Source organism: Balaenoptera musculus, chromosome 16, assembly GCF_009873245.2.
Source record: "Balaenoptera musculus isolate JJ_BM4_2016_0621 chromosome 16, mBalMus1.pri.v3, whole genome shotgun sequence".
NCBI classification, from domain to species: Eukaryota; Metazoa; Chordata; class Mammalia; order Artiodactyla; family Balaenopteridae; genus Balaenoptera; species Balaenoptera musculus.
The window spans coordinates 56,174,371-56,198,328 of record NC_045800.1 but is presented as its reverse complement, the minus strand read 5'-3'; the positions used below and the strand labels follow the sequence as shown (position 1 = coordinate 56,198,328).

The window sequence follows — 23,958 nt, the reverse complement described above, 5'->3', positions numbered from 1 at the left end:
CCCAGGCTCTGGCTGACCTGTCCTGGCCTGACACCAGCAGCTCAAAGCCTCACTAGGGAACAAGACAGGCCAGCATTGCTATAGCAGGAAGGCCTCGTAGCCATGATGAGAGGCCTGCCAAGGGGACTAGCTCGGGTCAGGCTGCTGGGGAAGGGCATTCAGGGAGGGCTTCCCACAGGAGGTGACCTTCGAGCTGCACCCCAAAGGACGAGCCAGGGAATGCTCAGCACAAAGGAGCAGCGGAGGGCATCAGGCCTGGGTGGGTGGGAGACAAGACCAGGCTGCTCAGCGGGGTCCTGATTACATCCTGAAGGGCCTTAAATGCCGTCCATGCCTTAGAGTTTACCCTTGATGCAGGGTCAGTGAGAAAAGATTTGGGGTGAGGAGTGAGGTAGCCAAATCTGAGTGATAGAATGATCACCGTGGGGGCTGCCTGGAGGGTATCCTCGCAGGGGCCCTGAGGAGGCCTGCCACCGTCCAGGGGAGGGGGCGTGAGGCCCGGCGCTGGCTGGGCCTGGGCAGGGGCCACAGCAGTGCTGTATGGGGGGATGGTGGTTGGTGGGGACACTGGGTGCTGGGGTATCTGAGGGGAGTGAATTCCAAGCACTGAGGGATGGGGGGGTGCCCTTGGCCCTCGGGGCTTCTGTGCACAGGACCCCTAGGCACTTGTTTAACATGCAGGTGCCGGGCCTCACCCCAGCATGTCTGGGCAGGTGCATTTGGAAACCTGGTTGAGAACTGCAGGTCTGATGAGGAGCACAGAGGCAGGGACGCTGAGGGGTTTGCAGCAGGACAGGAACCTCTGAAGGAAAAGGGTAGATGGAGCTGATTGCAGACTCTTGAAGGGATACAGGGAGGTGCTGCAGGGGTGGACTGGGCTGGGGAGAGGAGAGAAAAGGACTGAGCTCTTGCCTTGAGAGTTAATTCAGCAAACAGGTACAGAGCACCCGTCCCATGGCAGCCCTGATGGTGACCAGGCAGGGTCCTTTCTAATGGACGGGGGGCACACGGCACTGACAAAGTACTGAGCCCACTCTACTGGAGAAGGAGGCAACTGAATCAGTCATCTGGGATGAGTGGGAAATTCCCAGGCCAAGAAGTGAGGGAAAAGCATCTGAGGCAGAGGGAATAGAGCTTGCAAAGGCTCAGGATACGAGAGGGATGTTGTCAGAGGAGCACAGCCCTTAAGGTCAGGCCAGTGGGCCTGGACTTTGTTCCCATCTAGGGGCAGCAAATCAACCAGGCCTCCCAAATCAGAGAAGAAAGGCCTGAGGCTGCTGGATCCTAGGAGGCCTGAGGTCCTCAGCCTGGTGGCTGTTTGAGGGTAAGGGGGCTGGTCAGTGCTTGCTGGGCTCTGCCTGTCCAGGGAAGGTGACTGAGCAATGTGCCAGCCCTCTGACAGCCTGCATGTTTCCTTTTGGCAAGGCCACATTCACGGGAACTGTGGGGTCAGAGACAAGCCTGTTTGTCCAGAGCGAAAGGCCGCCTCTAGGCAGGTGACTGGCACCTGCCCCTCCAGTGCTAAAGTCCATCTGGGCGAACCAGGGCAGGGAGGGAGGAGGGTGGCCAGGTGACGGCCTTCTTGGAAGGTGTGCCCTGTCATCCTGCATGAAGACAAGCCATGGGGCCCCAGGTGCCAGCACCATCCCTCACACTGTCCCCTCCTCCCAAATACACACACACACACACACACACACACACTGAGGATGCACTGTCAGCCCTCCACACTGAGGACGTGACGTGGGGAACCAGGAAGGTGTCAATTATGGACTGCCAGTTGCCACAACACAGAGGTCACTGAAGACCAGAGAGGGGAGGTGACCTGCTCTAGGTCACACAGCGAGTTAGACCACCAACTGGCTCCCAGGCTCCCCCATGGCACCATGGCCCCAAAAGCTTTGGGATGAACTGGCTGGGCCGCCACATGGCTCAGGTTCTGGTCACCTCTTTAACTCCTGCTTTAGCTGTATCTCTGAGCCCCGGGAAGGGGAGCTGTCTGCCAACAGTAAGCTTTCTCCTGATGGAATCAGCTTGTGCAGCTTCTTCACTCCCCGCACCTAAAACAACCCAAGGAAAGAAACCCACAAAGCGCTGGTCCTCGCCTCTGTTGGACCAACATTACCCAGCCCAAGTGGAAGATCTACAGCGGTGAGCGTGGACAGAGTAGAGTCCTGAACGCCTCCTGACAGGGAGGCAGAAATCCCAGCTCTGGAAGTGTGTAAACATGGTTATTTTTAGCCCTGGGAGGGCTGTGGGCGCAGCAGCGTGACCCGCATTTGGCTCAGCCCCCTCCTCCTGCCCCCCCCACCCCGGGAGAAAAGGCCTCCTTTGCCCCCCTGCCCTCCCCTGCCACCAGCCTCGGGGCTGGGCCAGTGAATTCAAGGCCCACCCAGAGAAGGAGCCGGGCGGGGGAATCTCAGGCTGCCCACGGCCGGGAGCTGAGGCCAAGACCGGCTCACAAGGGGCAGGATGTGGTTTGCAGAGAGGCGACATTTCACGTTACAAGAGAGATACTGGAGCCACACAATTTCATGCTTTTTCCATGGGCTCTTATTCCCTAATCCTTGTACCTTCCCTGGTCTGGGTGTCATGAGGCCTGGTCCCGAATGAATGTGCTGCCACTTTCACCATTGTGTGCTCTGACGTGTATGACACCTCTCAGCATTTCATCCATGCCCTCATCCTTGAAGTGGGATAAGTTCCCAGCCTGGCTGGTGGGAGTGGGGGGTGAGCTTAACAAGATCATGGCTGTTCACTCACTCATTCAACAAACACTTAGCATCGATTTTGTGCCAGACACTATTCTGGTCACTGGATATAAAATAAGGAGCCAGGCTGACACGGTGCTGACCCTCCTGGGGCTAACATCATTAGGGTGGGGGCAGGAGACAGATAATAAATAAGCACGTGCATAAACAGTAATCAGTTTGCAGTACGTGCAATATGGGAATAATACGGAGTGATGTGTTATGGGGTGATTGGAGTGAGGGAGGGGGCACATGTTTTAGACAAGGGCAATCAGGAAGGAACCCCTGAGAAACTTAAATAAAACAGAGCCAGTCATAGTGAGGGGAGGAGGTAGTGAGAGGGAACAGCAGGTGCAACGGCCCTGGGGCAGGAAAACCAGTGGGGCTGGAAGCTAAGCAGTATACTTGGTAAAGTGGGCAGGGCCAGATGCATGGGGTGTGTGGGTCATGGGGAGGCCTTGGAGAGGGCTGAAAACAGGAAGAGATTTGCTTCACAGCTACAGGGTAAAGCATGAGGGAAGTGAGAGTGCCAGGCCAGTGGGGGGCTGTTGCGCTCACCCAGGCAAAGGAGCTGCCCAGCGGTGGGCAGATTAGAGCACAGGGAGGGTGAACCGTGGAGGTGGCAGGTGGCTTGGCTGAGAGGGAGCATCAGAATCGAGGATGGCTCCTTGGCTTTTGGATTTGATGGCTGGGTTGTGCGGGGAGAGGGCAATTGATCAGAAGGGGCCAGTGCAGAGAGGGTGGAGGGAGAACAGGACCGGGGGGACGGAGGCTCTTCTGGACACATGCATTGGGGATATCTGTTGAAGTTCAAGTGGAGAGGATTGCTCAGGCGAGTGGCCGCAGGGGGAGCACCAGGCCCCAGTCTGGCACGGCTCTCCTCCCAGGGGCTCTCTACCAGCCTCAAGCCAGGCTGTGTGGGCGGGCACTCCCTTGGGGCCTGGCCTAGGGTTTTGTCCCAGTGCATCATGAATGAGGGCCTTCCGGTCCCCTGGCTTGGGTGGGGCGTGGGCAGCTCCTGCAGCCTCAGTGCAGAGGGGCTTGAAGGCTCTGCCCAAAAGCTTGGGCTGGACAGACCAGAAGGCACCCTGCTGGGGGACATTGGAGCACCATTTGCCTTTGGCTGGACCTGAGCCCTGGGTGTCACTCCCATGCCTCATGCCCAGCTAGATTGACTTCTTATTGTGAAGTAGCAATGGCCCCTCCTGTGTCTGGATCAAGATGTCAAGGATGGAGGGAGTAGCAACATGTTTGGGATTTTTTCACAGCAAACTTGGTTCCCCTTATTTTGTCATCAGCCAGCTGTGTGACCCCCAAACATGTCCCCTCCCCTCTCTGGGCCTCAGAATTCCCATCTGAGACACCAGGATGGAGCAGAAGGTCCTCAGGGTCCTATAGTGACAATGCGTCCAGGTTTGATTACAGAGGTTTGGTATTAAGGGTCATGGTGTGAGCAAAGGCCTGGCAGCTGGACCATGGAGACGCCTTGCAGGGCCCCGGGGAGCAGATGAGTATGGCAGAGAGGCCACTCGAAGGATGGTCACAGGAAATGAGGCGGGAACGCCAGGCTGCCTGTAGAGGGGCAAAGGGCCCAGCTTACCATACCAGCAATTGTGCCTTCGGGAAACTCTCTACGCTTTTTAAAGCCTCAGTTTTGCCATCTGCCAAATGGGGGTGATAAACGTCGCTGACCTCAGAGGGATGAATAACTGTTACTGAGGTACCATGAGGAGAGGTCAGCTCAGCCCTTGCTCATGGAATGTCTTCGATTTCTGATGGCTGCCCTCTCCCTGTCCCTCTCCAGTTTGCAGCCGGAATCCTAATTCAGGGGAGGGCTCTTTTGCTCTTGGGGCTTCCTGTGAGAGCCACAATCCTGGGCCTGGGAGTCCTGCCAAACCTAACTGTGGAGGCAGTGAACCTCACCATGGCCTTGGGGACCGGCCCACTGGCCATGGCTTTCTGAGCATCAGCCTTCAGTTTTGCTAGTAGAGGCGCATTGGGGCTTTAACCAGAGGCGGTAATGAGCTCTGAAATCACGCCAGTTTTGTGTTTTACTTCTCAAAGAAGAGGTGGGTTTTGATTTCCTGTCAGCATTGATGTGGTTGCTGTAGTTGTGTTGTGGGGTGTGTGTGTGTGTGTGTGTGTGTGTGTTGTAACTGCTCCGGGTTTTAGAGCTGTGGTAGAAAATGAGGAAAATAGCAGATGCTATATCCATTTGCCACCAAACTGTCTTGAAATGCTATAAATATTTTCTAAAAAGACTAGCTTCCCAAGCCCGATGTGTTAGTTATCTCCTCCCCGAGAAACTGATTCCCGAAAATTAAGACAAATAACCTCTTAAATCACTGTGTTAACCTCAGGTGTAAAAACCGTTACCGCGCCAGCCGCGGGTCAGAGTGACTCTCCTCCGCCTAAGTGACTCTGTGTGGTATTGAGACGGCGGCAGCAGCAGCAGCAGAAAGGAAAGAACCCTGTGCTCGGTCAGGAGGCCTGGCTCGGCCACTCACTGCTGTGTGACCCCAGGCTGGTGGGCTCACCTCTCTGATCCTCTTGTTTCCTCATCTGTGTCACAGAGACATGTCACCCGCCACCTCTCAGAGGTGACGCTTGTGCTCCTCAGAGGTACACAAAGGAGACCGGCAGGATTCAGCCGCTGCATTCATCACAACTGAGAAAAACCCTCAGCTCCAGGCCTGTCCAGCCCTCTGGCTGTGTGGAGGGCAGCCTCCAAGCGCCGGGCCCCTTGCTGGTCTCTCTTTCCCGCTTGCAGCCTCCAGCAGGCAGGCAGCAAAGTAATGCCAGTGTTTCTCCTCCCTGCATTTGTTTTTATGTTCAACTTCTGTTTGTGGTGAGTGAGGCTAATTTCATACTTAAGGTAATCCTATAAAGTTTTTTTTAATCAAGGTATTTTAGCAAAAACTGTGAATCGATTTCAAGAAAAATATGAAACGAATGGCAGGCTAGATGGCAGGAGGAACTGACAAAAAGCCAGGAAGCTGGTTAGGAAACGTGGGGGGGCTCTGCAAACTGGGTTGCCCTTTTCTCTCCCAGTCACCTCTCTGAACTTTTTATCTCCGTTACCTTTGCATCTCCTTGTAAAGGAGTGGATGGCGGGGGGGTGGAGGGCAGTACTGGGAGGACATTTTGGTGAATTGTCTTCCGATGGCACGATATTCAGAGGTGACCACTAACTCCGTCACGCGGAGGGCTGCAGGTGTCCCTCTCCCGGGGTCCAGGCCTTACCTCCACCAGGTGTGGCCCACCTCTGGCAGGGTGTAGTAGCCGCTCCCCTAACAGGGATGTCAGATACTGTAGGTTTTGTTTTATGCTCCATCTGGGAAGGACAGGCTGGAGGGCTGTTTAGAAAAGTCATTCTCAAGTCACGTTTGAGCTCTGAAGGGGAGTGTGGGGATTTGTTGGTAAGGCCACCCTGGGTGTGGCAATGAAGCTCGGTGACACCTGCCTTTCTGTCACTCACGAGCTCCCCCAAGCCTGAGGCTGGATCCTGTCCACAGTGCACCGCCAGCGCCAGGCAAGGTGGTCAGCCAGGGATGGGTCCACAAGCTCCTGCTGGAATGAAGCAGGTGCTCCTTGGATGGGCCTTGCCCATTATGCAGGGGCCCTCCCCCAACCAAGTCGCAGGCCCTGGAGGGTCTGCACCCAGCCCAGTGCTCATGAGGCCTATGTACTCCCCATGCCCCCGCCCCATCATGGCTAGCCTAGAGCTGCACACAGGGTAGGTGCCCAGGAAGGGCTTGACCAGACCCAGAGGTCGATGCGCTGCCACGGTTTCAGATCCCTTGTCCATTGTTCTTGGGGTTCCCACCAGGGCAGGGACACAAGCTTCTGGTTTGGAAATCCTGGCTGCCGTATACACAGACATCACGATCATGCCCTGTCATCATCCTCAGAACCTCACTCTACCATTGCCTTCATATCTGGTCAGTAGATGAGGCAGCCCCATTTACCCCCATTTTACAGGTGAGGAAATTGAGGCCCGGAGTTAGCAAGTGACCTGCTTGAGGTCACACAGCCGATGATGCAGAGACCTAGCCCGAACCCATGACGATTATTTTCTGGCCACTTTGCCTTCCACTCACAAAGATAGTTCAAAGGACTTTATGTATCTTGCTGCTTAAATTTCATCCATTCATTCATTCAGTTGGAATCTTTGTAGCCTAGTGGGTAAGAGCTCTGGAGCCAAGTGGCCTGCTTTGAATTTCAAGCACTTCCTGGCCACGTGACCTTCGGTAAGTTCCTCTATCTCTCTGTGCCTCAGTTTACTCACCTGTAACGTGGGCGTAAACACCACATGGGACTGTTGTGATGATTAACAGGTTAGCCGTGCCTGGCTCAGGGTGAGGTTCTCGAGGGCCCGCTGGCCGTGCTTATTCCTCTGAGCACTGAGGGATTGTAGAGACCTCTGGGCTCCACTGCAGGGTAAGGTAAGGGTTGAGGAGGAGTGGAAGGGCCAAGTGGTTTGTCCCAGTGGTAGGCAGAGAGAATCCTGTCCCAGAGCCTTGGCACAAGGTAATGGTCTATGGTTCATCTGCCGACCAGCCGGCTCCTCACCTTCTGTCTGTCTGCCTGCCTGTCTGTCTCTCCTCTCGGCATCTGTCTATGCAGTGCAGTCCCTCCCCGACATACAGCCCCCAAGGATCCGCTTGCAGGCCTGTGAGTGGGGGTGACACCCCAGCCCACCTGGAGACCCATTTATTCTGCCGCTGGGGCATGGAGCCCGGTTTTAATCATCCTCTCTCCACCACGAGATGCAGATGGTTGTATTATTAATAGTCATAATTAATCAGCATCCACGGAGGATCTTTTCCCTGGGCATCAGATCCTCAGGACGAGCAGCCCCAGGAGGTCCCGCTCCACTCCTCACTTTACAGAAGGGGTCGCGTAAGGCCAGGAGGAGGGAGGTAACTCATGGGAAGTACAGCTGAGAGTGGCCCCTGGGCTCAGAGCCTGGGTCTGGTGACAGCGCCCCAGTGTTCCTGCCCAGAAGTGGACTTTCCAGCACCCCCAGCCTCAGCCCTAGTGCTCCTAGGTCCTAGGGTGCTGGCCCCTGGGAGAAGCCTTCAGCACTGGGGGTGGGAGGGCTGCACTCAGCCTGGGAGCTGAACTCTGGGGTCTTGGGCCAGGAGCAGAGGAAGGAAGGTAGAATGGGAGGAAAGGCCGGGGGGAAGCAGGGCCTAGTAGGCTAGCAGGAGAGGGGCCTGACTGGGGGCTGAGTGTGGGGAAGTGGCACTGGGTGGAGGGGTGCCAAATACCAGGTACCTCTCCACCCCTCACCCCAACGGCGAGCCTGGGCCTGATGCCAGCTGCTTCTCCATTCTAAGCACCGCGTCCTAAGGACAGTGATTTACCGCTTGCGGCAGGCTGCTTCCTGATTTATGGGCCTGCTCCGGACAGGCCTAACTCCGTGAGTGCAGCGGCAGCGAGGGGCTCCTGCACGGTTCTGCAGATGGCCACCTGCCCACCTGCTCCCCGTGCCCACTCTCCTGGGCCCCACGGCCGCCGGGGCCCTGCCCATGCGTGTGCGTCAGAGCTGTCCACATCCCTGCTCAGCGTGCAGGTGCCCCCGGTGCCCCAAGTGCAGGTGTGTGCTGTTCTGAGTGTGAGCGTGTGAGCGCTCATCTGAGCACGTGTGCCTGGGTGTCTGCAGACACTAGTAAGGGAAGCGCGCGTGCCCGCGTGTGACTGTGTTGGGGTGTGATGAGGTACGTGCCTGTGGGCTTGCGGCCACCACCTCACTCTGTTTTCCTCGAATGGATGCCATCCACCCTCACACACCTACACATGGTGACCTGTGTGGCCGGCTGAGACATCCCGGCCTGATCATTAGACTCAGCAGTAAGACTCTGCCATGGTAAACGAGTCCAGAGTGCCTCCGCCCAGGAGTCCTGCAGGGAAGTGGGAGGTAGGCTCATCCTCAGGGCAACTCCATCCCCACAGTAGGAGGCTGGGAGAGAGGGACACAGCCCCTGGCCCCAGGCCCCCATGCCGTGGTCCTGTGTCACCTCTCCCTACCATGCTCACAAACCTGCACTTACTCTGTGCCAGGCCTCGGGGACAAACCCGTGTCATGGGAGAAGCCCAGTCGGGAGTCAGGCAGATCAGGGCACAAACCCAGGCTCTGTCCCCAGCATGTGGGACACGCTCCCTCTGCTTCTCTCATCCTCAGAGTTTTCCCATCTGCAAAATGGTTTTAACAAGAGCCACCTCCTGGGGTTTGTGAGGATTAAAGGGTTATAAAAGCTCCTAGATAAGTCAAGGCTCTGCCCCATCAAGCCTCAGTTTCCCCATCTGTAAAATGGTCGTAATGACCCTCACTGGCCATCTCATGGGGCTGTTTTTAGGATCAGATGGGAAAAGGGCTTTGTGAAGAGGGTGGGGTGGCGACCACAGGGCGTCTTCCAGTGCAAGTGTCTTGCACTTGACTGAGTATAAGACAAGGGGCTCTGGGCACATGGGAGGTGGGTGCCAAGTGGGGGAAGGGTTCTGGGTCAGATGCTCCATCTGAATCCTCAGCTGCCACATTCCAGCTTTGGGACTTGGGCACATTACCTCATCTTCATCTGCATCTCTGGGAACCGTGGATTCCTCCTCTTTCAAGTGGGTGTATTAATAGTAGGTACCTCGTGGTGGGATGGAAGGACTTGTGAGAAATGTGTGTTGAGCTTAGCACAGTTTGACACAAAGCAAATGCTCGAGTCAGTGATATTTGTTCTTATTTTTGCCAGCCTTATTGCCACACAGGTGGACGTTAAGTTCAGAAACACAGGTGAATGATGTACTGACATCATATTATAATAGGATCTATGTTTCCAGACTTTGTGTTCATTAGTCCCCACCCAAGAAGAGTTCAGGCCCCTCTTCAGGGCAGCTTGGAGGGGCTGTGGTGAAATTGCAGCCCAGCCTGCAGGATGGTGCCCTGGGGATGGAGGTGGCCAGTGCTAACCTCTGCTGGCTCCTGGGAATCAGGGTGCCGGGTCCCCCAGAGCCACCTGGATCCCCAGTGGGAGTCCAGCGGGCACCTCTAGCCCCGCCTGAACTGCTGGCCTGAGGCCCAGAGCAGGACTTGATGTCGCACCTGAGCCAGGGGAAGACTGCAGACCCTGCCGACACCCAGGTGCTTTCCCCTGCTGGCTGCAGACTGAGCCCATGGGCAACCCCATCACGTGTGGGCTCCCTGATCTGTGCCCTGCCTCATACCAGCTGACGGGGTCCAGGAGAGGGGCAAAGTCCACATCCCGCTGAAGGAATGAGGCCCTGCACCCAGGCCAGGGCTGGCAGACACAGCCAGAGCTACAGGGGCTCAGAGATGGCGGGCCAAGGTGGGCCCAGATAGGCAGGGCAGAGAGGAGGAAGGCCAGGCTGGAGCCAGACCTTGAAGGACAAGGGGACTTAGCTCGCTGAAGGGACAGCATTCCAGAAGGACAGAAGTGTGTGGCAAAGGTTTGGAGTCGTTCCTAGGGAGAGGCATGCCCTCTCCCATAAGACATCTGGGCTGCTCTGGTCCAGATGGCCTCGACTCTCAGTGACCAGTGGCCATCGGGTGAAGCAGATGGCCAGCGGGGGGCGGGGCCACCCTCAGGCCTGAGCCAAGGGAGGCCAAGTGGCCCACATAGGCCAGAGCCCGAGACCTTGGCACCGGCCACTCAGAGCTCTCGACTCGAGAGTTAATGATTCATTTGTGGCCAATTTCTGCTGGCCTTTGCCTGGAAATTCCCAAGCCTGCCCCTTCCCTCGGCTCCCGGGAGCTCCAAGAGTACAGTCTCATTTACACTTGGCCAAGAACATCTCACCCACTATCCAGGGAATGGCTTTTACAATTACAGCAGTAGTGATGCAGGTTAGCCCTTAGGAGGAATTGATTCTGGCCTGCAGGCGGGGGGCCGGGGTGGTTGTTTGTAGTAAAGTTAGAGACCCCTCTCTGACCCCATGGGCAAGTGCTGATGGAAGGAACCCTGTTTGTGTTCATGGTATCCCTCATTAAGTTCAGAGCAGATGCAAACAGAATCCAGTCTGGTGTGATGTGGAAAGTATTGCAGCAGTTACAAAGGGGGAAATAGAGCTTGACCCAGGGCAGGACTTGGCTGCATGAGAGAAAGCAATAATAAATGCAAAGACCAAACCAGGCAAAAAATAGAGTAGCCTGATCCTCCAGGTTGAAAAGTCCCAGGCTTGCAGAGGGGGCTTCCTTTATGTCTTTTCAACTTTGCAAATTTAATTTCTTCTGATTTTTTTCTTGACGGTCCCAGGCGTTGGTGGTAAACAACCGCTCTCCCCAGAATGTTTCCCTGTGACAGCAGCTTTCTCTGGAGAGGGTGCTATCAACACTTGGCAGGGCCTCCTCCCGGCTCCCAGCTCAGGCTCCTGAACAGTGAGAGCTCCTAAAAGGCGTTCAAGAATGTGATGCTCTCCCGGGGTGCTGGGGGCGCAGGGCCGGGGCGAGCGTGGGCCTGGCCTCTTTGTTCCCTGCAGCGGCCCAGCAGCCGGCCTGGCCCCAGAACCTCAAATGGCCCCTGATTGTGGATGGTCCCCAGGCGGAGAGGTGGGGGAGTATCGGGTGTCCTCTGGCTCCCACTGGTGCCCTGGTCCTTGGCACAGCTCAGCGACAGGAGGGAGCCCGTCTTCCGAGGACAGCTCTGCCAGGCCCGTCTGTGGCCAGGAGACCAGCGGTGTCCCGGCCCTGCAGCCTCCATGGTCTGCGTCACGCGCTGGCTTAGGTGTCCTGAGTCAGAGCCAGGAAATGGATCTGCCGTGCGGGGGTGGAAGTGCCGCTGCCCCGGGCAGCTGGGGTGAACCCTAACCTCCTGCCCATCCACGCTGAGGAGGGGGTCCTGGCCTCGTGCATCCCTCCCCTGGCCTGGCCTGGTTTTGACCAGTACCTGGAGGAGAGGCTGAGGTGACAGCCTGCTCCCTGCTCCACAGACGGTGCCCAAGCCCCACACCCCACACGGCCAGTAACCGCAGGGCTGTTGACAGGACGGAGCGCTCAGATCAGGCGCAGAGAGGCTGCTGGGCCTCTCCCAGGGCCGGACCGCTTTCCTGGAATGCCCTTCCCGGCTTGTGCTCTGGCCGAGAATTTACCCAAGAATGACTTCTTTGGCAAAGCCTTCCCCGTCAGCCCCCCTCCAGCTGAAGCTGCCCCTTTCCTCTGAGCCACCTTCTGTGGACCTCCATCGCGGATCCTAGCACAATGTGGTGTGATCACGTTTTCCAAAAGGGCTGCCTCGCACGTTTGCCTGCGTGTGTGCTTTGAGGCGTATTTATCTGTGCGCCTTGCGTGCCTGGTACACACTAGACGCTCAGTAAAAGCAGGCTGGATTCGATGAAGGGGACTCCTGAAGGTGGTGTTGGAGTGTCCCTTTGTTAATCATGTGGTGAAGATGGGGGCCTGGGGTCAGCACAGAGGCTGACCCTCCCCCCCCCCCACCACCAGACCCCCTTCGCGGCCTCTGCCCGGGTAATTGCTGGGGGCTGCAGTGGGCCCCTCCCCGATTCCACACAGCCAGTGCCTTCCTTGCCAGCAGGAGTCGGCTCCCTGGGCTGCCCCTGTGATCACTCTCCAGAAAACACCCCAGTGGAAACTGCATGAATGATTGATAAGAGCTGAGAGCTGTTTAATTTTTCCCCCTGTTTAATGGCTATCAATAATTTAATACGCTCTGTGTATGTTTTTAAGAAATAGCACCCATTTCGCCGGCTCCTGTTTAGCGGGCTAAATGATTTAAGTGTTGGAAATATGCTCTGAGGATGGAGGTTGAGAGTCAGAGGAATCTGGAGGCCGGGGGTGGGGGGAGGTGGGTTCAGAGCCAGCCAGCAGCATCTTGGCCTGGGGTGTGCGTGTGTGTGTGTGTGTGTGTGTGTGTGTGTGTGTGTGTGTGTGTGTAGGTGGGAGGGAGGGGGAGGGTACAAGCCAGCGCCATTCTGCTAAGAGCAAGATAATTGCTTTTCCGGGTCTCACTGAGCAGCCCCTGAACAGCTGTCAACTCACCCCCTCCCCAATGCTGAGCTTTTCTGGAGACTCCGGGGGGCCCAGGGGGGGTAGGAGGGAGCGGCTGCCGGTACCACCATGGGCTGAGAACTGCCCTCCCTCTGACATCTTTGCCCCCTCCTAAAGCTGTTAAATCATTTTTATTTTAATGAGGCAGTTAGTCTCCTGCCAGCCTCATCTTCCAGATAGGATAGGGGTAGTGTGGAGTGGGGGGGCTCAGAATCACTAATCTCAGGACCCAAAGGGACCTGGAAGGTCATCTGCCAGTGCTCCCCCAAACTTTCCAGAGGCACAGGATCACCTGGGAGGACTTGTTAAAAATTTAAATTTCTGGGCTGCATTCCAGACCCACAGACTTCCATTCTCAGGGGAGAGGCCTGGGAAGCTGTGGGTTTAACAAGCAACCCAGGTGATTCTTATCATCAGAGGAGTTTGGGAAATAGAGAATTCAGCTCCAGTTCTGATGCTTCCTGCACCCACAGCAGCACAGGGCCGCTGCCTCTGCTTGCACGCCTCTGCGGACGGGACCCTCACCGTCTTGTGAGACAGCACACCCACCTGTGGAAGGTGCGCCCCAGCCCAGAGCTCCTTCTGTCGTTAGGCTGGGCCCACGCAGCTGCCCTCATGTGCTCCTCATGTGGAGTTAACCTCTGCTGTAGGACAGACTGCCTGGGACCTGGTGTCTTGCCCTCTCCCATCCTGGCCACCCTCTGGCTTCTCTGTGCCTCTTTCTTGGGCAAGAAGCTTCCTTTCTCAGCAAAGGAATCTGGGTAGCAGAGGAAGCATAGGAGTGGGGATGCACTCTCCCCTCCAGGCCTGAGTGCCCCCTTCCCAGGGGCAGGCGGGTGACATGGTGCTGTGGCCTGCCCTTGGTGGCCTGCAGTAGCCACATCAGCCTGCTTGTGGCAGGCACCGTCGCTGACACAGTGGAGATTCTGAGAGGGGGCAGAAAGATTCCCGGGCCTCAGAACCACCGTGGCCTTTCAGGGGCCAGTCCTCCCATCCGAGAGAAAATGTGACTCATCAGAGATTGTTGACTAAGCCAGATCTCTGGGATGAGAGTGGAGGAGCTGAGGCCAGAGGGGGCTCCCCCAGGGCCAGGGCTACACATCCATTGAGCACAGAGCTGAAATTGCAAAGGTGGGGCAGGGGCCTCAGACAGGGGCATTCAGGACTGAGGCCCTGGCGCTCACCTGAGTCACGGTCACTGAGGGCAGGGGGTGGGGCAGGGGAGAGCGTCCACCTTCTTGCTTGGCCCTGATGGAGACAACTCAGTTCATGGAAGGACTTTAGCAGAGCTGATGCCCTGGCCGTCTGACATTACAATTCTTCCTTTGCTTTGGCAGTTTGCATTGTTTCAGCAGAGATACAGTGCTGACTGCCAGGCGGGCTTGCTACTTCATTTCACGAGATAATTAAGAGGGAAGGAGTGGTACCCTTTCATAGGTGTCACCATCTGCTACAAAATGGGGGACCCCTTAAGTCCTGTGCCTCTTTGTAGACCCTCTTTGTACCCCCAAATTCAGCCCTGCCCTCGGTCTACATGGGAGAAGCCGGGGTCCCAGGAGGTGCTGTCATATGACCTGTCTTGTAATCACCAGTTCGCCTTGTGCCCCTTCACCCCCGCAAAGCCTGCAGTGATCATCACAGCACCACTGTGGAGGTCTCAACCCTAGGGGAATTGGAAGAGGGGTGCCACCGAACCCCGACAGGGCCCCTACTTGGAGAGTTCCAAGAGCTGGGGAGACTGAAGGGAAAGACTTAACCCCATGCTCAGGAAGACCCAGGTCCAGAGAGAGAGCTGTGTGAATATAGACACCTGGGCAAGGCCAGGGGCAGTCAGGGAAGGCTTCCAGGAGGAGGTGCTGCCTGCCCTCAGGCTTGAAGCAGGGGAGGAAGGGGTGGGGCATCCCCAGTGCAGAGGTGTAAGGTGGCACTGTGAATTGCAGAGGAGAGTGAGGTGAGGCCCAGCAGGGCAGGGCGGGGCTGGATATTGGCTGCCTAGGCGGAGAGCCACCTGAAGGTTTGTTTGTTTTTAGCTTCTGTCGAAGTATTACATCCATGCAGAAAAAGTGTGCATATCCTAAGCGCAGCTTGACAAATTCTCACAAAATGAATACACTCATGTAACCATCATAGAGATCAAGAAACAGAACATTCCAGATCCCCTAGAACCCCCCGCATACCCCCTTCCGGTCACTGCTCCCCCTCAAGGATAATGACAGCATTATCCTTACATGATCAACAGCACACTCAGTTATCTACTGCTGCCCCCAAAACCGCCCCCAAAACTACCCTGAAACTTAGTGACTTAAAATAAACAACCACCATTTATTATGTCTCATAACTCTGTGGTTTGCCTGGGCAGTCCCTTTGCCAGTTTCCCTTGGGCTCATGTGACTCCAGTCACCTGAAGGGCTGGCTGGACCAGATGGTCAAAGATGGCCTCAGTCACATCTGGCAGATGGTGCTGGCTGTTGGCTGGGCAGCCTCAGTTCTCCTCCATCCTCCAGTAAGGTAGACCAGCTTCCTTCCATGGCTAGGCTGCGTTCCAAGAGGTCCAAGGCCAGAAACAGCAGGATCTCTTGAGTCCTAGTCTCTGGAAGTCACAAAATACCACTTTCACCAAGTCCTATTGGTCAAAACAAGTCTCAAGGCCAGCCCGGATTCAGAGGCGGAGAATAGACTCCACCTCTCGATAGGAGGAGCTGCAAAGAATCTGTGGCCATATTTGTTTTAGTCTGCCACAGCATAGAGTAGCTTTGCCTGTTCTTGACCTTTATACAATTGGACCCCTTAAGTATGTTCTCCATTGTCTCTGGCTTTTTTGATCAACATTATGTTCATAAGATTTTTGTGTATTGTTGGATAGAGTTGCAGATTATTTGTTCTCATTGGTGTGATATTCCATTGTATGCATACACAGATTTATCTGTTCTACAGTTGATGGCCATTTGGGAATTTTTCATTTTTGGGCTGTTATGAGTAGCACTGCTGTGAACATTCTTGTATGCATCTTTGGGTGACCACATGCACACACTTCTGTGGAGGTGGAAATGCTGGGCTGCTGATAGACCACAGTGTAGGGGATACTTCCAAACTGTTCTCCAAGGTGGTGACCAGTGCATGCCCTACCAGCAGTGTTTGGGAGGCCCAAAAGAGCTTTGTGGAGGAGAGTGAGGTGGTTTTAGAAAGACCCCCCCCAGCTGAAGATGGGCTGGAGGGGTGTCTCTGACCCTAGGGCTCCCTGTAATGTACCCTCTCTGCCTGCCCCTAGCCTCAGGCCTCCAGGCTGGGGAAGAAGGGCCATCAGACCAGATGGCTCTTTTCTGAGTGTGATCTCTACTACTGCACTTTTTCCCATCCCAGGGTCCTCCTACTGCCCTCTCTCCTTTACCCAGAAGCGTCCTTCCACAGCTAGCCTGATCCCCCAACAGCCAGGGAAGCTGGGTGCCTGCATGCGCTGACACACGAGGACACAGGAGCTGGGAGGGACTGCCATGGCAGCCTCCATCCATGATAGCTCTGGGCAGTGGACAAGACCAGGAGACTTGGGTTCTACTTCTGGCCTTGCCTCTCTCTTGCCATGGGACCATGGGAGGAACCCTTCCCCTATCAGGGCCTCAGTTTCCTCATGAGGCAGAGAAGGGAGTCAACCTCACCAAGTCTCTTTCCTCTCACCAACCTGAACCCTGGATTCTAGAATCTAACAGGGAAAAGGGCACGAGGAGGCCCGTGGAGAGCTTGGCAGGCTTCTGGATTTCAAGGCACATGTCAGTTGGCCCCCTCTGTTCAGCTTCTTCACGGAATATCTTCACTGCCCCACTCATTCATCCATCCATCCATCCATCCATCCATCCATCCATCCATCCATCCATCCGTCTCTGTGGCCTTGTGAGCCTCAGAGGATAGAGATAAACTAAGACCTCATTCCTGATGTCCAGGAGCTCTGCTCGGGGGAGGAGCCTGGCCTATAGAAAGCTGGGGGAGACATGGTCAGCTAGACCCAAAGCTGCTGGGGGATGAACAAAGAAAGGAGCGACAGGTCGGAGAGGGCTCCATGTAGGCATCTGAGCAGAGTGGGGCTTTGAAAGACAGAGAAGTGGGGAAAAGGGCTCCAGACAGAGCACCCAGCTTGTCTGAAGGGTGGGGGTGCTAGGGGGGCTGGGCTGACTGCAGCACAGTGGTGGGTGTGCCAGCAAGGCTGCTGCTGTGGTACGCGGTGCAGAGGAGCTGACCTTGGTGCTGGGGCCGGTTCTGGGCCTCTGACCTTTACTGGCGGTTGGGGACAACATCCAGTTTCTAGGGTCATTCCACTTCTGTGGGCCAGCTCGGCTCTCCAGGAGATGGCCAGAGGGGCCTGGGCAGGCGGGACCTAGAGCTGGGTGAAGGGGGTCGGGGCCACCCCCAGACTCAGGCTTGGAGCTCACCACACCCTCTCCTCTCTCCTGCAGGACCTGCAACAGCTCTGCTCGGCCAAGTCAGCCTGCTGGGGCGGCCGCCTCCTTCCACTGTGACCTCCTTTCCTGACGCCCTTAGCAGCCTCCAGTCCTGGTGGTCGGCAGAGGCCTTGGCAGGTGAGCAGGATGAGCTGGGCCCTGGCACTGGGTGTCTGCTGGTGTGGCGCCCAGCCCAAGCAGCTGGTGCCGTTTCAGGGCCTGGGGAGCCCAGAGCTGGCCTGTCATCACTGAGGAATTAGGGGAAGGGGCTTATTTCTCAATTTTCACTTCTCCTTGGCCTCCTCCTCTCAGAGGGAGCCAGAGGGCGGAGGGGTGTGCCCTGGCCTGGCACTCGGATATTTGGTTTTCTTCTCTTGCCAACTCCTGGTGTAGCATTGGCTAGCCCTGCCCCTTCATGGCTGAGAGCCTCAGTTCTCTCATCTGATGCATGAAAATAATAATATCCTTTAACATTCTGAGCACTTAACTGTATGCCAGGCACTGTGCTAAGTACTGTGTAGTTGTTAACTCTTTTCATCTTCACCACAACCCTGTGAGGTAGGTGCTGTTATCTTCCCCATTGTGAGGCTTGTGGTCTGAAAGCAACTTGCCCAAGGTCACACTCCTGGCTGAGCCCCCATGGGGTTCAGTTCCAGGTCTTTGTGGCTCCAGTGTGCCAGCTCCTGACCCCTGTTCCATTCTGCCCCTGACCTTGCCCCCCCTCTGCTGGCCTCTTCTTGTGGGTGGGCGTCAAGGCAATCGTGGATGTCCTCAGAAGTGTTAAGTCCTGTCCCAACTCAAGGCAAAGGGAGGGGGCTTTTACAAGGTGACAGTTGCTGCTGGTTGCCTGGGGTCATGATTCATTTGTGGATATGATGTGACATGAACCAGACCTGACCCCTCTTCCCCAACGTGGCACACAGGGCCCTTCTGGAAGAGGGGTATGTTGGTTGGATACGGCTCTCTCTCCCTCTGCCTCCCAAGTTCAGTTTCCCAAGCTTGTATTAAGCACTTACTGTATGCCAGGCCTGACAGTAGGCCCTGTGGTGCCGGGGAGGAGGCCTTTTCCCATTATGTACTCTGGTGGAGAAACAGGGAGATCACATCAGATGTGGAAAGCCCAAGACAGGGGAAAATAGATGGGGTTCATAGGTTAGAGAGGGGCATTCTGGGGAGGTGACCCAAAAGTGAATTACATCATGGGAGAAGGCTGGGTGAGAGCCTGGCAGGATAGGGGATGAGGTTGGCGAGGGAATGGAAAGATTGTAAAAGGCCACAAATGCCAGGCTGGGGAATTAGATCCCAAGGGCACTGGGGAGCCATGGAAGGTTCTAAGTCAGATAGTGGCCTATTGAAGGTGGTTGCATTGGAGAGGCCTTTGGAAAGGCCTCTCATAAGAGACTGTGAGGCAGGGAAATTGGCAGGATTTGCAGTTGGCTGGTGGGGGGACATGAGGTTAGGAAAGCTGCCGTGACGTGGGATGGGGATTAACGTTGGAGTTCTGTGTAAGTGTGGGGAGTCTGGAATCCAGGAAGGCTTCTTGGAGGAGGTGGACCAGGTTGTGGTCCGGAATGCCTCTGAGAGGGCCGAGATCTTCCTGAGGAAGAAGATGATTTATAGTTACACATGAGCTTGAGGTTTTCATCTGGAAGTATAGATACACATACAAGTCCCAGAGGATTCTCCCAGCCCATATTCATATCTGTGTCCATGAACCCATGTGCACGTGCATGCTCTACACAGACACACATTTGCTTGTAAACCTGTTCCTGCATGCTAAGGGGCTACAGATGTGCATGCACATATGGCCATGATTGGTTGTCTGTGCACAGACACATGCAGAGATGTGCAGAGACATGCTCCCTCACACCCATATACACGCAGACATTACTTGTGCGTGCTACAGACATACATGTGCACACACAGACTTGCTGCACACACACGCTCACAGATGCACGTTCACGAACTTCTGTGTTGACACCTCACACAGATACACAGGCAGAAGTTTTCACAACACATGGTGTCTCCACATTCACCCGGGGATGCACTCACATGCACACACAGTGGGGGATGTGTTCCAAGGAGAAGGGGCTGTTCAGGGGTCATTGGCTTCTCACATTGCAGCTCCTGGGGTCACTGGGCAGCTTTGGGTCAAGGCTGAGCCATGACCTCTGAATGTATGTTGGGAGGGGGACTGTCAGGGTTTGAGGGCCAGTCATGTGACCATGGCCACACTCTTGCCCTCTCTGGGCCTCAGCTTCCTCAACTGGAAACAGAAACAGTCACCATCTGGCCCCAGCATCCTGGACAAGGTGCTCATAAGGATTAGAGACACCAATTCACAGTGCTGAGAAAAATTCCCCTCACAATGTAGGGCTTAACAAATAGGAACTATTATTCTCATGAGAAGAAAGTAGGTTGTGGGTTAGGTAGGGGCGCTTGGGCATTGCCATGGGATGTCCGTGGGACCTTATTCTTGCTCCTTATCTCCTGCAGACTCCATCCTGGCTCCCTGGGGCCTGGGCACCCTCTGAGTCCTGGGCATGACAAGCTGGTAGGGTCTGTGTCATCCCTGCCCCCAGCTGCACTTCCTCTGTTGGCTCCTGGGAAGTCGGGGTCTTGTGTCGTCCACTTTGTTACACCAACCGTACAAGAGTCCCTGCCGGGGAACTGGTATGTTACATACATGAGCTTACGAGCCCTGAGAGGGCGGCCTCACTGAACAATTTCTAGATGAGGGAACTGAGGCCCATCGAGGGTAGGTGAGGTTCTCAAGGACACCTGCCCAGAAGTGGTGAAGCTGGGCTCCAAACCAGACAATCAGATGCCAGAGTTTGTGCTCTTTTCTCTAGTAAGCTCCCTTCAGGGATAGGTCATTTAATGCCTACTTTACAGATGAGGAAACTGAGGCTCAGAGTGGGTGGGCCACACAGCCAGGACGTGGTACCTGCACCCCAGATTCAAGACTTCCTCTTCCCTCCGCTCCCTCTTCCCGGCAGGGCCCCTCCAAGTTGGAGGATTTTCCCAAGGGGGATCCTGGCTCCTAGCTTTATTTTAGCCTGGCCCAGTCTTCCCAGGCCAAAGAGTGTCCATTTTCTTGCAAGTAAAAAGGTGGGTTATTCTCTGGGGTCCACTGTCTGGGCATCATGTAATAACTTCCTCTCTGAGACCCCTTTGTAAAATGTCCTTAGCATGGTCCTTTGGAAACCTGGTCAGCAGGAAGCTCTGGGGTGCCCTAGCCCTGGGGGAGGCAGGTGCTGCTTGCACACCCATCAGCAGGCTTGTTGCGTGGGACCAAGGCAGGAAGTGTGGGTTCTGCCTGGTATGTGGGGTCAGGTCTGTATATGGGGAAGAGATCTGGGAAGGATCCCCAGGAGGTGACAGGTGGGCTGGGCATTGGAAGGTAAGGAGAAATTTGCTAGGTTGATGTCAAGGGAAAAAGGGAAGACCAAGCAGAGGGCCCGGCTCTTGCAAAGTCCCAGAAAAGTGACAGTTCATTCACTGGCCCTCTGCCTCCTCTCCCAAAAGTGCCTATCAGAATCTCCTAGAATCAGGACCGCTACATAATTTGTGGGGCCCAGTGCAAAACTGTGGGGCCTGTTGTCCACGAATTATTAAGGATTTCACAAGGGTGGCCCCAGAGCAGTAAACGAAAGTGGGTCCCTCTGAGCTTGGGGCCCCATGCAGCTGCCCGTGAAGCCAGCCCTGCCTGGATTAAGTGAAGAACTGAGTTCACGTGCAGGCTCCACCAGCCACTGACTGGCCCAGTGACCTTGGGCAAGTCCCCCATCACCCTGTGAGTCTCATCTGCCCGAGGGAGAGATGTTGCCCTCCCCCCAGCAGCAGAAGCCTCAGCGGTGCCAGCATGCAGCTTGTCTCAAGCATCCAGGTTCAGTGGCTTCAGTGAGGGTGGGATTACAGCTCCTCCTGTCAGGCAGTGGTGTTTGAGGGTTCTCTGATGTACCCCGTCTACCTTTTCGGCCCTGTCCCTGCATACTTCGGAAACCTGGTTTTTTTGTGCTTTTCCAAATCCACAGGGGCAGAGGGGGTTGGGGGCTGCTCTGTGTTTTATTTGCAGAGTCTTCTGCCTCATTGCCCCTTGCCTGCCCTTCTCTGCTTGGCAGACTCACTCCAACGGGTCAGATGCCATGGAGCCTTCTCTGACCCCAGCCCCTCCCTCCCGACCTTTGCCCTGTGACCCCTCCAGTAGCTACAATGACCTCTTGTACTGTAGAGTTCTCTACAGCGTGTAAGCTCTTTCACACCCCATCAGACCAATGAGAAAGCCCTTGAAAGGTCCTATTCCCTTTACCGGACTGGAAAACAGAGACTCAGAAGTTCAACCCCCAGCCCAGCTCCTGGGCTGATGTCAGGCCCACATCAGGAAGGGGTACAGGCAGTGGCAACAGAGGGTGGCATCTGGGCTCCGCTCTGGGGCAGCTTCACATTTCAGCATTTTGGAAGACTGGCTTCCCCTCTGGGAAAGAGCCCCAGCCCCTGGCCCACGAGAGGCCCCGCAGGTGTCTGGGTTGGTGAAGAGGAGCCAGTGAGCCAGAGGTCTGGCCAGCTGGAGTACACAAGCCCCAGCCCTGCCCCTACCTGTGGGTGACTTGGCCCGCTTCCCTCCGCCTGGTGGACTGGAGCCAGGCCTGTGTGAGGCTCAGGCGAGGCCCAGAGCAAACAGAGGTGAGAAGGCCCCAACTGGTCTGGGACGTGACAACCAGCAAGGTTGGACACAGAGGATGACCCGTCAGGGGCATGACAGCTGCCCCCTCTGGCTGGCACTCCATAAAAGGTACTCAGAACAGCTTTGGTGGATGACTGCACAGGGCACTGACGTGGTGAAGGGTATGGACTCTGGGCCTCGGCTTTAGGATTTTCCAACACTGCCACACTATTCTCTTTGTGACTTCAGATGAGTGCCTTAACCTCTCTGTCCCTCATTTCTTCATCTGTAAAATAGGGATAATAATAGAACCGACCCCACTGAGTTGTGAGGAGTTCAATGAAGTCAGCCATGTAAACCCTTGCAGCAGTGCCTGGGACCAGGCTAGCGCTCCACAGCGTACGCATTGACGGTGGGTGAGCAGGCAGGGGTGAGTGTTGGAGCTGATCCCCAGGGGTGTGGGCACACAGGGAGGGACTTGGCTGGATTGTCATTTCAGAGAGGCTGTAGGGGGACAGCGAGGATTGGGGTTGGCCTGGATTTGGGTTTCATATGCGGTGATCCCAGACAGTTGTTGATGAGAGCTCTGTGGGCAGGGACCTGGGGTGACAGCCACACTCCCTGGCCAGCCCCTCCAGCCCCGGGTTTGTGGCTTCATGCTGACAGCATGAACACCATCATCTGTCAGTCAACAGGTTTCCAGGGCTACATGTCGCAAGGCGGGTTTGGGGCTGGCTTTGAAGACCTTGAATGCCAAGCCCACCTCACAGCGGGCCTGGCCGTGGCCACACAAGAGCTGGGATCCCAGGGCCCCCATGTGGCATACCTGTCAGTATCCAGCGCCAGCTGAGAATGCACACCCTCCTCTCACTCCCCGGAATTTGTTGCCTGCAGCCCAGGAGGCCTCTCCAGCCCCTGCCTCTGCAGCCAACCCTGACCCTGCAGCCCCTACCCCAACCTGGAACTGGAAATAGCCCATTGGTCACTCCTGCCCGATGTGGGATGCCCTCTGGGTCAGCAGGGTGGGCCACTGTGCTCACGGGCTCTCTGAGCAGGACTTTCGTTCAAGCCTCAGTCCTGCTGCAGGACTGCTGTGTGACTTCGGACAAGTCGCTGTCCCTCTCTGAACAATTGTTCATTGGTCTATAAAGCCAGAGGCTCCGCTGGGACAGGTCAGGATTCACAACCTCCAATGTTGTCAAGGGTCTCAACAACCCAGGGAAGCTGGGATTATCCCACTGTGTGGAAGAGGAAACTCATAAAGCATAGAGAGGTTAAGAAATGTATCCAGGGTCACAGAGCTATTGGTGGAGCTGAGATTCAGCCCAGTTTTACCTGACACAATAGTATGTGTTTTCCCCACTAAGTCAAACTGTCTCTGGTAGGTACATGTGTGTTTGCTGGGTGAACTATTCACTCCGTCAGCCACAGTGGTCGAACACTTAACTGGGTTCCAGCACTGTGCTAGGCACTGGCATTCAAAAGTGAATCTTTGAGCATCGGCTGAGCACAGCCCTGGGCTTGAGTGGAGGTCACACAGTCTACAGTGCAGCGTGTGCTAGGTGGGTGCTCTCAGCGGGTGAAGGCAGTAGGACTTGGGATGGGCAGCTCTTCCCCCATGCTGGAGGAGGCAGCCAGGGGAGACTGCCTGGAGGAGGGGGCTAGATCCCTACACAGAGGAGTGAAGGAATAGGGTCTTCCTGGGGTTTCTGCATAACTTGATGGGGTAGGTCTGGAGTCCATCTGGAGAGGAAGCTTCATTCAGCCACAACTGGAAGCAGGCGCTGAGGCAGCTCCTGGGGGCCACAGAGTTTGACCTGCAGAGAGTAGGGAGCCAAAAGGGGCCGTGGAGAAGTGGCAGCTCCTCTGTGAAGGCCATGAGGGGTGGGCTGGCCCTGGCCTGCAAGCGGGGGCTCACAGCTCACGCAGAGACTGTCGATCAGGGAGGGGCAGGACTGGGGCTTGTGTACTCCAGCTGGCCAGACCTCCAGCTCCTGACTCCTCTTCACCAACCCAGGCACCTGTGGGGCCTCTCGTGGGCCAGGGGCTGGGGCTCTTTCCCAGGGGAAAGCCAGTCTTCCAAAATGCTGAAATGCGAAG

The 23,958-nt window shown here is 55.9% G+C and overlaps 1 protein-coding gene across 7 annotated transcripts in view; it reads left to right on the top strand.

Moving 5' to 3' along the window:
* The window catches only part of ZMIZ1 (zinc finger MIZ-type containing 1), a 233,455-nt gene that overhangs the window by 28,872 nt on the left and 180,625 nt on the right, over positions 1–23,958 (top strand). For all 7 annotated transcript variants that reach the window (XM_036827838.1, XM_036827836.1, XM_036827834.1 and 4 more), the window contains exon 2: positions 17,208–17,330. The gene's annotated coding sequence lies outside the window, so the exon portion shown is untranslated. The remainder of the gene's footprint in view (positions 1–17,207; positions 17,331–23,958) is intronic.